The following is a 14,244-nucleotide window of genomic DNA, read 5'->3' as shown; positions in this document are numbered from 1 at the left end:
TTACTTCTGATTTTGTTACAAACACCTTACTATTCCCGACTTATTCCTTATTGCATGCTCCTTACTCCTTCCCACGCTACCTTTTTTCTTACAAACCACTAACTACCACTTTACTCCTTTTCGAAACCCCTTAGCCCCCTCCAGCTTTACTCCCTTTTTATAAACCCTCTACTCGCACTCCAACTTTATGCCCTTTCTCAACAAACCCCTTACTCCTTCCCTTCCCCATCCATACTGCCGCCCTCCTGTATACCCATCCCCTTTTCCTTTATTATTTTTTATCAGGCTTTCCTTTAAAATAAACATTCACATTTTCCACAGAAACATATTTTCGTGGAAACGATATCTCGTCATTTTTACATTTCTCTGAAATTTTGTTTTCGCCAGGCTTTCTTCTTTTAAGAAATTCAACAAAATGACAAATTACTAAAAGTGCTGTGCATTTGCAATGGGAAGTGAATGTCTTGACTGAAACAAACTGAGGTACATTCTTGAGGCATGTTACCTACTTACCTTGCATCAACTGACTGATGGCCAGTGCGTTTGACACCTATACTGTGGTTGACGCCCAATAAAATGTTGTTGAACAAAGAACAAGAGGCAACAGAAATTGTGATCAAATGTAAGGCATTTCATTCAAAACGAAAGACACCCATGGGGGCCTTTTCACAAACTGTACAATGTGGTAGGTAAAGTAATACTACAGCAGTACAGTTCACCTACTACAAAATACTAACAGTTCACCTACTACAAAATACTAACAGTTCACCTACTACAAAACACTAGTTCACAAACCTACAGGCGGTGATATCAGTCTCTCCAATCTTTTCTGTGTAGATCTCTGCCGACATGTACAAGTAGTAACTTTACAGTCGTAAATCCTTTTGTAGGAAGCTTCACCCAATAGGACAGGGTGGCAACCTGCAAATCAACATCTAGGTATAAATCTACCCTTGGAAATGGTGAAAAGCAAAAACGAGTAGTGTTACACTGAGATGTAGCAAATGTGAGTGAATATACAAGTGTATATTTATCATGGTGACTAGGCCCCAAAGAAGGCATTATCACAGAGAGCCATAATCTATCAGCCCATGAACGTCAGTTTCTAGAGTTGTCAGTATACGTGTTTTTATTCTTTTCAGGAGGAATTATATCATTGTTTTCCACTCTTGGACTGTGCGGTGTTTGCTTAAAAAAAGAAACAGGAAAACACTAAAAGATTATTTGCAGGAGAAAATAGCTGAATGACTGCATACCTGCTTTTGAGCTAAGTGCATGGGCAGAGGGGCACGGCCGCATGGTTCCCCAACAAGCAGCTCTTCATTAGCACAAAAAAAAAACAAGAATCCACCCACCGCAGGCTGTTTTTCACTGATATGCCTCGCCCCCACCCTATCGGGGTGCAGTGTAAGCAGATCACGACGTACTGTGCACTCTGCGCTGGATGTTCTGGGGATGAGTACGTTTTAATACGGACATTTCTGAAGAAGAACACTTACTTACTTGTCATTTATTTTCCAGCGGTCTGCAGTAGCTTCTTCTGTATCCAGGCTGTCAGAGAAAACCTTTCTCGCCGACACAACACCACGGACATTCGCCACTTCAGGATACGGTGAGAATGTGCCGGAGCCCGTAGTCACGGACAACTCTTCTTTTCAGATTTTTTTTACGGTTTCGCTCTTTCTGATTGGCCGGGGCTGCCAGGCGAGCAATAGTTACACAACGCAAAAACACCGTGTTACTTAACAAAAAAGACAAGGGCGTGCGTGTCTCCGCGCAGCGCATATCTTGTAACAAGCATTGTTCTCTCCGTGCAGCAGTGTGTCTTAAGAAAGCCGAAAAACCTGTTTAAAAATACACGTTGCAAAAATTGCAATCTACTCATGTTAGACTCTATTTTTTTGCAGTTTTACTTTTATTTTGCAGTTTTACATAGCGCGGACTGGACCCACAGATCGCTTTACATGAGCTCAAGTTACATTACACAAGGTCACGTTCATTGCTATGTTTCTTGAAGCTCGGGGGAATTGAGGAGAACTTGAACCCCCAATCCTACAGAAGGCAGCTCTGGCTGTCATGCTACATACTCTGACGTAATGTTAACATTTCGGGCTCATGCACATGGAGCAGGCAGCAACGTTCTCAGACCTGTGGGGAAATAACACGCAGTATTGACTGGGAAAAAAATAACAGGAGAAGTGCTTATTTTACACAAAAATAAAGTACGGGATTAACAAAAACGTTGAAAATAAAGTACGGGATTAACAAAAACGTTGAACTCCCGGTGTCAGGAGTAGGACCTGACTTTGTAATTATTATCACTGTGTGTCTTCTGGGAATTGTAGTTCACGGTTTACAATTGCACACATGGCATTCAAGTGTCCTTGTTGACTAAAAAGTTAAGATTAGCTGTCCAGTTTTTTATTTCCCTTTGTCAGACTGTGCACTGAATGCTATCAGCTGGCCTGTGCAGGTAAGAGTGGTGGGGCCAGGTTGGGGGGGGGGGGGGGGGGGTGGGGGGGGATTTGGGGGGGGATTTTGACAGACGAGGGAAAATTAATGAATTTTTAAATTTTTCCCTGGTGGTCGTCTGTTGGATCCCCCCGCCAACCTGGCCCCACAGCTCCTACCTGCAGGGACCGCGGCTCAATGCTATGTTATGTTATAGATTCATGTATAGTGCAAAGGTACCCAACAGGGTTTCCCGGTAGTGGCTTGCAGAAAAAGATGAGATTAGCACATCCATGTCTTCAGGTTCTTACGAAAGATGGTCAGTGAGGTGCAACTTCTCAAAATCAGGGGTAGGGTGTTCCACAACTTGGAGCCCAAGTATGAGAAAGAAAGGTCTCCCATGCAGGACAATTTGACTCTGGGAGCAAAGCAGAGGGACCGGTTGTTCAAGCACAGTAAGTGAGTGGGCTGGTAAGGTACCACCAGCCCTTGTAGGCACCGTGGGCCCCCCGCACCCCTGGGGCCTTAAGGTAGGAGCTGAACTGGGAACCTGCAGGGTGTTTGAAGTATGTGGTGACTAGAGGACTACTAGATGCACCTCAACATTATTAAGTGAAGGGTAGCATTTTCAAATAACAGAAATTTAGAATACATTTGGTCCTACAAGAATGACAATGAAGTCTCAATCGTAAGGGTTTTATTTTAGGTGTAGAGGAGTTAATTTTAAATAGTCAGAATCAATGAGTCAATAAATCAGAGTGCAAAGCTCAGTTAAAGTACATAATCAAGCACTCAGTAAAGTTCAGATCATCAAATACAGAGTCTAAGATGGGTAAGAACTCCAACAGAGACTTGCCTTGTAAAGCAAGTGGAAAGGGGCTCAGCGCCACATAAAGAAATTATAGTCTTTTATAGGGTTCTAAACAAAGGATTTCATACATTCACTAAAGTAGTACATGGTTCACAGGTTCTAAACCAATCAGAATAAAGCAAAACAGAAACATTTACATCTAAATACATTTGACACTAGTCTCATAATTCTACTACATAGCGCTTCCCACAAGTATCATCTACATATGGAACAGGAAAGATTACATACCATGTGATTCTCCCTAAAACAGCTAGGCTTAACTTTGAATGTATATACTTTATTCAGAACAGCCTATGAAAGGCATTGTCCTTTGCTGTGGGGCACATTTAATTTTTATTCTAGTGGAATATGAAAAAGCAAGTCTATTCACGTGCTACAATGAAACATCACAGAGTCTACAGTCTAGTTTGTCTTAAGTTAGCGTGAGTACTAATTTTCATTGTTGCAAAACATTAATTTTAACAATAGAGCTATATCAACCCCACCCATTGATGATTCTCTTGAATCATCATATACATGTTCTCTGGAAACTTCACAGAACAGTCGTTATCAGCTTTGGGCTTTTCCGTCTGGTTTCCTCTTGCTCTTTCGTGTCACTATACATGTCGCTTTGTAATTCCTCTAATTTCAGTCCTCTTTCTTTGTTTTCTCCTTGTTGCTGACAACTTTCCCCCCCACCCAATATTTATCCTTTCCTTTGAAGAAAATATTCTACAGCCTTCTAAAGAAAAGTACATTGCATGCTTCTTCAATTAGTAAGATCAATATAGGAAACAAAATCAGCTCAAGGATCCCTCCACCTATGTTGCCAAGCCACTCACCTTACTTTGAAAATCCTCTCTCAACGGAACGTAAGACAGAAGATTCCCAAGCACCCGTTTCTTCAAGCTTCTTTAGTTCATGTGTGATGTTAGTGATATTCACAACAAAGTTTATGATTTGGTTACATATTCCAGGGATATAAGCACAGCATTCTCTTGCTCACCTTGCAAACTCCTCCTTCCTTTGCAAGAAGCACGTCTAAAGCAAGCCTGCTCTGGGTGATCATAGCCCTCATTGCCAGAAGCACTTTGTTAATCATGATTAGTGTGCAAGACGTATTAGTGGCTAATCTAATTTTCAAAGTTGACAGTTTTCTAATCTTCACATCATTTAAGTTTACTCCTACTGAAGGTATTAATGCACCAAATATGTCACTCAAAACTTAGTGCAAAACTTTTTCTTCTTCTCAGATAAGTGTCATTCCTTGCTTCTAGATTGTCAATATGATATATCCTCGGAAAGACCAAGGCTGTATGATAACTGCGTACCCAGTTTTGTGGCAACTGAAAGTAAGCGGATTTGTCACACACATCATATATGCCCCTTATACTTATGTCCTGTCAGTACATTGTCCTTCACTAAATATTTCTGGTCACACTCACTCAAGTCCACCACTTCTACTATCTCATTTCCTTCCTGTTCTCAGACAATGAACAGTTTCCCTTTCTCTGCCAAGTCCAAATATAACTTTGGGTGTAAATTGTTCTTTACATGTTTCTCCTTTCTTCCTTTGATCCTTTCTTGACTACCTCTATGGAAGCTTCTTTTTCCCCTCGTACCATTCATTCTGTTCATTTACAAAGATCCTCTCGGCACGGTTAATTTTGCATGAAAGCTCACGTGCATCTGGGTTAGTTGTTAGAACACACAAGAGGCAAGAAAAGTTCACCATGTGCTCTGTTTTACTCACCTGTTTGCAATAGTTCACAAATCGATAGATGTGATCTGTCATTAGTATGTACATATTCAAAGGACTGGTTACAGGTAAATTTTATAAAGGCAACTCATATTCAGAATAATTCAGCTTCATTGAGTCTTGTGGATAAAACAAATTCAAGAATTCAAGAATACACAACACAATGGATTGGACAAAGGGAGATGAAAGTAGGTCGAGCCTTCAGTTGCAGATGTGGGAAGATCAGAACAAACAAAACAATTTTCTACATGCATTATATTTACATACTCAGTAAACTTTTGGAAATAAACATTAAAGCCAAAAATACTGAATGTCCTGGTTTAATCATTATTGTTTAATTTACTTTACTATGATTAGGGGAGGCATCTCCCTCCAACAGATAGATATCCAACAGAAAGCCAACTAAAGGAATTACTACAGCAACAGTCAAACCTACAAGGACAATTTTGCAGCACATCTGTGCCATGTTAATCTTGTTACAGATCAAGGCAGAAAGGAATATCAGTCTTTTGATTCAATTTGGTTTGTGTTAGTTCTCTTCTTCCTTTCCTACTCAAAATCTATAGTGATAGTCGACTACATCAACTGGATGCCTTTGGGCTCTGTGGTCCTTTAATCGTCAGCCTGGGGTAAATTATTTTCAATCCATTTTTAGCAACATTCTACACGTTTCTGGTGTCTTTTGTGTTAAGTATCATATAGAGTGAGACCAGGTAGTATCGCACGGGGGTATCTTTGAAAATTTTTTTGGGATCCTCTACAGCTGCTTTTGGTCAATAGAATGTTATTTCCACTGACGTACTAGTAGCTGGTAGCATCATCGTCTGGTCTTCCCTCCACCGGCGGGGGGGGGGGGTCTCTCAAAGCAAAGAGACAGTGAGTGATCCGTAACAACTAGGTAGTGATCTAAAATTACCTCCTGTTTCAAGGCAACAGGAATTTATTAAAACATGGGCCGGGGTAAGGTTAAAAAAGAGAGTGGATGTTTCTTGGGAAATATAAGGTGTCCCTCGCATCAACATGTTCAACATGTTTCAGCCTACTTACGGGTAGATGGTCTTTTGTGTCCTAAACTACTGTCTTTTGATTCAGAAAGACTCATCACGATCAGCCTAGAAATACCTGAATCAGCTTCACTCATCAAGAAGTAAGTCCAGCCAAGACATGAATACTTTGGTTTGGTTTTCTCAGTCTCTTGGATTTCTTGTTTCACTAAGTTCAACTTGTTCATTGTCTTCTTGTCCCTCTAGATTTCCATCCTATCTAATAGTCTCTGGCCTCCTTGACTTTTTCATTCTTCTTCTTCTCCTGTTGTAAGTTCTTGGCAATTTGTCTTCGTGATGCACCTTTTACTTCGAGGACAGGTCACATCGGAGTCATGAGGCATGGCTTCACCCACAGATTCTGAGCTTTCTCCAACTGCCTCTCCCGCATCATTTTCGATCTATCTCAGTTCTCCAGGAAGTCAACATAATCTCAACTGATGCGGAACCTCAATCTTGATTCTCGAGTTTCATTTCTTACCGTGGACTCTGTGATTTGACTTAAAATCTGTTCTAGCCGTGGTTCAGGTGAGTGGTGCTGTGAACCCTCAGAAGCATCATCTTCCTCGTCAGATGCTTCGGAAACTTCGAATTGAGCTGGACTCGGATAATTAGTGGATGTTGACTCCACCTCTTTCCATGTCACTCTTTTTGTGTGTGAGTTATGTATCCAGTTTGGTAAGTCCGCACAGCTCACAGTCTTGTTAGTTATGAAACACGACTTCCAACATGCTTATTCATTTAAACCTATTCTCCAGAGTTCAAATCATGGTGTAGAGCAGATCTCACAGCTGTAGTTGCCAAATTGACCTGATCAGAGATAGAATGCATCCCATGAGCCAGTTCTTTGCAGCAATCAAGAACTCTGTCATCTCTAATATTCATAAGTTCAGCTGCAGGAACAGAAGGAATTCTCGTGGCTCTCCTCATCAGTATCTCGTGGAGGGAGAGTCCTGTTCTCTCGCATTTAGTGCTTTGAATGCTCATGAGTACCCGTGGGAGTGCATCTGGAAATTTGAAAGACGTGGAAGCACTTGATTCTTCTCACTTTGCCTTGATCGTCTCTTTACCATCTCTATCACTCTTGATGTTTCTTCTCTGTTACTGCAGTACAATCTTTGGCCAATGCCTAAGGTTATGCATAAAAGCTGCATCACCTAGTTCTTGAAGTGACTTCTTTGATCTGATTCAAAAGAAAGTGGCATCTCAAACCCAGAGATTAACCCCTGCAAAAGTAGATTGGCACTGTTAGTCTGACACATCTCCTAGTGGGGTACGACTCTACATACCCGGAAAATAAACATACATTGACTAAGAAATACCTCAGGTGTTACAGCAAGGCATCTCCAGGAAATTGATCTGGAATCTATTGAAGAAGCCATCTGATTTTCCCACGTGACTCATGGTCAAAACATCTTTTCTCCCTTCATTCATCTCCTGGCACAAAATGCATCTTTGGCAAAGTTTTCAGCCATGATGCCGAAAATAGGGTTGTGCCAATAAGGCTATAAGGTCTGCACCGTCCTGGCTTGACCAACATGGGCCGGGCCATGCATATGTCAGAGGTATCCGGCTACATGGGATCAGGCAAACTGAATTTTCCTCATATGATACCCAAACGTCATTGGAATCCTCCACATATCATGTTTTATCTCATTTTGCCTTTTCACTTTTAGGAGCCTAGTGCTGTCATTTCCTTAGCTCCTTGAAAGTCTGTACAGTGTTCGACAATGTTTGAGACTGTCACATTTTCCTCACTGCATGGTTCATCTAAGTGAAATAGGCTAGACTCAAGAGTGCATTATCTTGCGATCTCGTCTGCATATCTGTTGCCTGCAGTAATAAAATCACAGCTACTCCTGTGAGCACCACACTTCAGAACTGCTGTTTCTTTTGCCAATTTGAGTGCTGTTGAGAAATTCATAATGTACGGGTTATTTTGAATCAGGGAGCCATAGTAGGTCAGAAACGCTCTCTCTGACCACACTTGTTTGAAGTCATGGACAGCACGTATTCCATTCTGGCTGGGAAAGTCTCAGTCTTTCATTTTAAAGCTCACAATTCTTTATTACAGCATGAAAAACAACAGCAGCAGTGATCATGTGGTGCATTACAACGTTACATTCAAAACAAAAGAATGCACAAAATTGTCTCGATTTCTTGTACATTAAACCCTACAATTAAAGAAATCGGATTGCACAACCACTCCACCAATTTTTAACATGGATTTCCAAACCTCGCAGCTTCAAATGCCTTCAAATGCCTGTTGCTTATGATCATTCTGAAATTCTTTCAGAACTTTTTTCTTTGGGGAAAATCAATTATACACTTATCTGCCAGCTTTTCCACCTTGACATGCGCCTCACATGACGCTCTTGCAGCCTCCTTGTTTGTATACATCAATTCATTCTCACTATACTGTCTCAGAAATTCTCATCCCAAATATCCTTTCACAATTTCCTCACGCTCAGTTTTCAAGGTGAGGTTTCAGGAGCTACAGCTACTGCTACCACACCAGTGGTAGGTGAACCAGTGGGTCCTCCTTCCAGAATCCTGGGTTGTAAAGGGACAGCTGTGCCACTGGAGCCTTGGGAATACTTGAACTTGCCTGAACCTTTGGGGCGCTCGTGACCATGAGCGTAATGCTTGTCAAAGTCTGAGATGTAATTGAGGTAACTGGTGTCTGGGAAGTACTTTGGACCAATGGGGTTTGGGAAGTACTGGTGTCTGCATAGTTTGGGAGTGCACTCGCCTCTGTAGGGGAGTGTGCCATTATTTATCTATCAGAGGGACTCTGGGGTGTCTGCCCTGTGGGTGGAACTAAGTTTCATGGAGGTGTTCTTGATCTTAACTGGTTTTCTAGAAAATCATCATCACCCTCAATTCCTGCTTTATTCTCATGTTTCTTTTTTGATGAGGGATTTCATCGTCTCAGGGGCATCACTAGCTATTCCAGGGTAAGTGCTCACTGCCTCAATTAGGTTTTGTGCCAGATCTTTTGCCTCTCATCATCGTGACCATCTAACCATGTACAGATTTATTTAGGGTCTGAATTTTATACCTTTCACAAGTTTCCTTCTTTGCTACCTGTTCCCAAAGGTTCAATGCCTCAAATTGTGTAGGTCTAGGTTTGAGCTTGATGTCATACTTTCTCTTTATCAGTTTCGCTATGTGGAAAGTAGTGCATAATGGGAATTGTAAATTCCCATCTTTCTCTATATACTGATGCCATTGTTTGAACCATACACACTTATATAACACTTTCTTGCTGCCATCTCCCTAACGGATGTGCCCTCTGGCAGTAACTTCTCTTCCTTGGTCAAAGATGTTGAGGCTTTCAAAGAAAAATTCCCCATGTTCCCTCAATTGTCAACCAACACTTGAGTCACTTATGTCCTCGCACAAGCCTCTCTCGCAATCGATCCAAACACACGCGGCCTTTCCTGCCTGTCAACCAATCACAGAGCACCTCTCGACACCAATTGGCCTATTCTTGAACATAAGCTAAGTCACACAATGCATGCTCTTCAAACTTGAAGGAAAACACTAAGAAGACAACAATCACAGTCCCTATAAGTCCACAAAACAAAGCCACGTAATATGTGAATTAGATATCTTACCATTGCATGACTCTGCACTCTTTCTCAAACTACAAATCTCAACATGCACCACTTTGATTCACGGTCACTCACACCTGCATGCAAAATGCTTTTCCCTATTGATACTCATAAAACTGCTTCGGGAATCTCAGGACTGCTTCCATATCTCTCCAAGGTCATCAGCAATCAGGGATGTAGATTGGGTCAGAGTCAATTTGAATCTTGGGGCAAAACCGTGTGAACCATGAAGGTGCAGTTCTCGGTTTCTAAAAGCCAATTTACCTACTCTGGTCCAGTCAGAACCATCATCTCTGCTACCACATCTGACGACGCACAATCCTATTCAATCTTGAACCAAATCACACCTTGATGGATCGGGAGTGGTGTAGTCCATAGACAGACTTTGGTACTCCCCGCTGAACTTGTCTCAGTCTTCTGAAGTCAAAGCTGACAATTTTAAATAACAGAAATGTAGAACACATTTGGTCCTACAAGAATGGCAGACAATTAAGTCTCAAACTTAAATGTTTTATTTAAGTATTTTAGGCATACAGGAGTTACTTCAAAATAGTCAAACTCAATTAGCCAATAAATCAGAGTGCAAAGCTCAGTTAAAGTACTGAATCAACCAAGAAATCAGTAAAGTTCAGATCATCAAATCGAGAGTCTAAGATGGGGAAGACCTCGCACATAGATGCTCCTTCTAGAGCAAGTGGAAAGGGGCTCAGCGCCACATCAATAAATCACAGTCTTTTCTAGGGTTCTAAACAATGGATTTCATACATTCATTATAGTGGTTCATGTTTCACAGGCTCTAAACCAAGCAAAATGAAGCAAAAGAGAAGCATTTACACCTAAATATATTTGACACTTTTCTCATTATTATACTACATAGATCTTCCCACAAGCAATCGTCTACAAATAGAACAGAAAATATTACACATCATGTGACTATCCCTAGAACAGCTAAGTTTAACAATGAATGTATATACTTTATTAAGAAAAATCTGTAAAAGTCTACGTTCTTCTCTGTGGGCCACAATACATTTTTATTCTAGTGAGACATGAAAATTCAATTCTATTCACGTGGTACAATGAAACGTCATCAGAGAATTGGAGTCTAAGGTCTAGTTTGCCTTAAGTTAGCTTGAGTATGAATTTTCATTACTGCAAAGCATTAATTTCAACAAAACAGTTATATCACTACTAATAGACTAGCACCCTTATGCATCAAGCCAAAATCCAGTCGGTAAAATACCGATTCCTTATTAGCTCCCGGTATTAAGGAAAAAATACCCAATCCCAATGCATCAACCCAAAAGCAGAAATCGGTATTTAAGGAATCCTTAAATAGCTATTCTTTAAATAGGGATTCCTTAAATACCGATTCCTTAAATAGCGATTGCATTTAAGGAATCCCAAAGTGAGATTCCTTAAATGCAATGCATCAAAGTTTAAAAATTAGCGATTTCGCTAATAAGGGGAGCAAATTACCATGAAGATGAACTGCATGGTAATTTGCAAAAACTTTGAAAAATGCACTTTTGTGCATTTTTCCAAATTTCATGTTGCGCACACACATGCCCTTAGAGCATGTGTGTGTGCAACATATGTGCACATATCATTTTCAGGGGTGCAACAGGGTGTCCTTTTGACACCCTGGCACCCTTGAAAGTGCTCCCGCTATTAGCGATTCGGTAATACCGAATCGCTAATACAGAATGGCTTTACATTCATTCCTATGGGCCTCCAAGCCCATAGGAATGAATGGGTAGGTATTCCTTATTACCGATTCGGTATTACCGATTCGGTAATAAGGAATGTTAAGGAATCGCTATTTGAATAGCGATTCCTACATGCATAGCCTTTTGCCATTCCTTATTAGCGATTCCTTATTTTTCGCTAATAAGGAATCGCAAATGCTAATGTTGATGCATATGCCCCTATATTGGTTAGCCCTGATAAAAACAACCACTGGCAAAGCTAATAGGTCTCATCATTATGGCAAACTACTGGCTTTACAATACTCATTTGTAAAGCATTGTTAAAAAAAAAAGCCTTTTAATACTGGAGAAAAACGAAACACATACCTTAGAATATCTCAAGACTGAAAACTGAATTTAATATTTTTAATCTTTATATACACCAAGATTTATTTTTCAAATACTTTTCAGGCAGGCAGCTCTGAACAGAATATAAAAAGTGCGTTGTAAGTGATTGGTTTAAAAATAACACAGAAGATGAGTTGCAGGTACTTAAGGTAACATAAGAGTTGCCTGAGTTCATAAAAAAGGAAGTGTCAGAATTTAAAGAAATAAGCTTGCAAAGGCCGAATTGGAATTTGAGAACATGCTCTGGCCATATGGTGATCTGCAGAAGTCTGTGTGGGAAGCTGGGTTGTGGAGTGGGAGGTTATGTACACCTTATGTCTCAAATTCAGGTTGAGTTAATACAGCAGTCCAACCCTCTTCCAGCACCATAACGGCTGAGTGCAGCGGCATGTGCTTTTTATCAACCATGTGCAATGAGGGAGAGGAAGCAAGACCAAACCAATAGAAGTCTGCTCTTTAGTCAAACCTCAGCACAATAAACATGTCTATATGCTTTTATGGACTAGCTTGAAGGGGAGGAAACAACACAAAGAGTGGGTGTGGCTATAGGGAAGAAATATCAGATGGGGGAGAGAGCAAGAAAACACATGCACTTGCATAAAGTGCTAATAGAAAAAAGAACTAAGAAGTTCCCTGATGTGAGCCATGGAAAGATGGTAAAGAAGCTTTGGTAAAGAAGATATGCTCCAGGGGAGGAATTAACACAAGGAAACAAAGTCATATAATAAGAAGCAAGTGAGACTGACAAGTAAGTAAACAAATGATAAGCTATGGGCTGAAACAAAACTGCTGGAAATGTGCCTTTTCTGCAGGGTACCCCCGGATCTTTTTGCCTTTTTGTTAAACCTTATTTTTGCTGCCTATAGAACTCTGTGCACTTTATCTATGCTTACCAGTGGCAAAGTGCTTGTGCTCTTCCTTTTAACATGGTAAAATTAGTGTACACCTGATTGGTATTTCAGTTGCCTTTAAGTCCCTAGTAAATGTTACCAAGTGTACCCAGCGCCTGTAACTCACATGGTGTAATTGGATTGTAGCACTCATAGTGCCATTCAATGCAGTGGCACTGTAAAGAATATCGCCAGGCCTACCGTTATCGCATGGCTGTGTAGTTTTAAACTGAAAATTGGACCTGTCAAAATAACCCCTTTTTGACAGGCCTAAACCTTCATTTAGTTTCCATTTTTTTATTGGTAGATAATTTTAAAACAGTACAAGACAAACAATGGTGGGAGCCACCAGAATAGCTAACTGATCAAGAGATACAGGAAACTTTAATGACATATTCATCTTGTGTACTAGGTCTCGACCTGAATTGACAGCATCCTTCATGTCCCCCGCTGGTTGCTTTTATGTACCACATCTCTATTTGCTCCCATTGTAGATCATTGTATTCTTTGGCACTCGCGTCTCCCACCCACACCCATTCTTCCCAAGTAACTCAAAAGTAAACAAAACTAAACAAACAGTAGTATCACGGAAGCACAAATTTAAGGAAGGTCTAATGTGGGCCGGGCCTGAATCGAGCCCCTCATCCCATAAGTAGCGGCCATCCAAACTGTTAGATATAAAAGAGGTGGAGGGCCCTCAATCTGGGGCCACACGCAAATAGGGGGAATCCTTCTGACAAGTATTCTACCTGGGGGGCCCAGGTGTAGTCAAACCCTTTTCTCGAGTCCTCTACTATGTCCGCCATTCTTTCCATTGCCATTGCTCTCCATAGCCAGGTATGCCATTGCGTAAGGGAGGGAGCCTCCACCTTCTTCCACGCTGCAGCTATTGCCATCTTAGCGGCCCCCAAGCACAGCCACATTACAGAGTGTTCCTCTTGCGTTTGAACATTTCAGACTGATCCCGGATCCCCAGGAGAGTGAGTTCCATTGTAGCGGGAATTGGATAACCCAGGATCATTTTAATTTGGGATAAAATTAATTTCCAGAAGGGCTGGATTGAGGGGCAGTCCCACCAGATATGCCTGAAGTCTCCCAGGAGCCCGCAACCCCTCCAACATCTATCTGAGGTGTTAGGGAATATTTTGTGCAGCTTCTGGGGGTGCAAGTACCACTCATACATAATTTTATAGTGAGCCTCTCTTAAAAACATGGAACAATTGTATTTGGAAATGTCCTTATATAGAGAGCAAAAGAAATTAAAGGTGAGGCACACTCGGTGAATATGGTATATCCCAAGTTTTTTGGAAGAACAATAATCCAAATTTGGGTGCAAGTGAGGTATCTCCCTCTGACCTGTAGGGAGTAAATCCAAACTGGTATGTAGCACCAAGGTAAAGTACTTGGCGTCCCTCAGATGCACTCCGTGAGGTCCGCGTGGGGCCTAATGAAGATTCCAAGCAATTTCACAAACTTTGCGTATTTGAAATCAAGAAACTTCTCTTTAATTGATTAATAATAGTATTTGCAAATCATGATAC

General features: G+C 41.0%; 1 protein-coding gene across 3 annotated transcripts in view; it reads right to left on the bottom strand.

Moving 5' to 3' along the window:
• LOC146821544 (uncharacterized) overlaps window positions 1-1,678 on the bottom strand; it is a 239,848-nt gene extending 238,170 nt beyond the window's left edge. For 2 of the 3 annotated variants that reach the window (XM_085612532.1, XM_085612533.1), the window contains exon 1: window positions 1,504-1,677. The gene's annotated coding sequence lies outside the window, so the exon portion shown is untranslated. Of the gene's footprint in view, window positions 1-1,499 lie in introns of all 3 variants that reach the window. The other variant, XM_085612534.1, reaches the window with a different exon arrangement.
• Between the last annotated feature and the right edge of the window lie 12,566 nt (window positions 1,679-14,244).

Source organism: Triturus cristatus, chromosome 6 (assembly GCF_964204655.1).
Source record: "Triturus cristatus chromosome 6, aTriCri1.1, whole genome shotgun sequence".
Classification (NCBI taxonomy): Eukaryota; Metazoa; Chordata; class Amphibia; order Caudata; family Salamandridae; genus Triturus; species Triturus cristatus.
The sequence above is the reverse complement of the archived record's forward strand: the minus strand, read 5'-3'. Positions and strand labels throughout refer to the sequence as shown.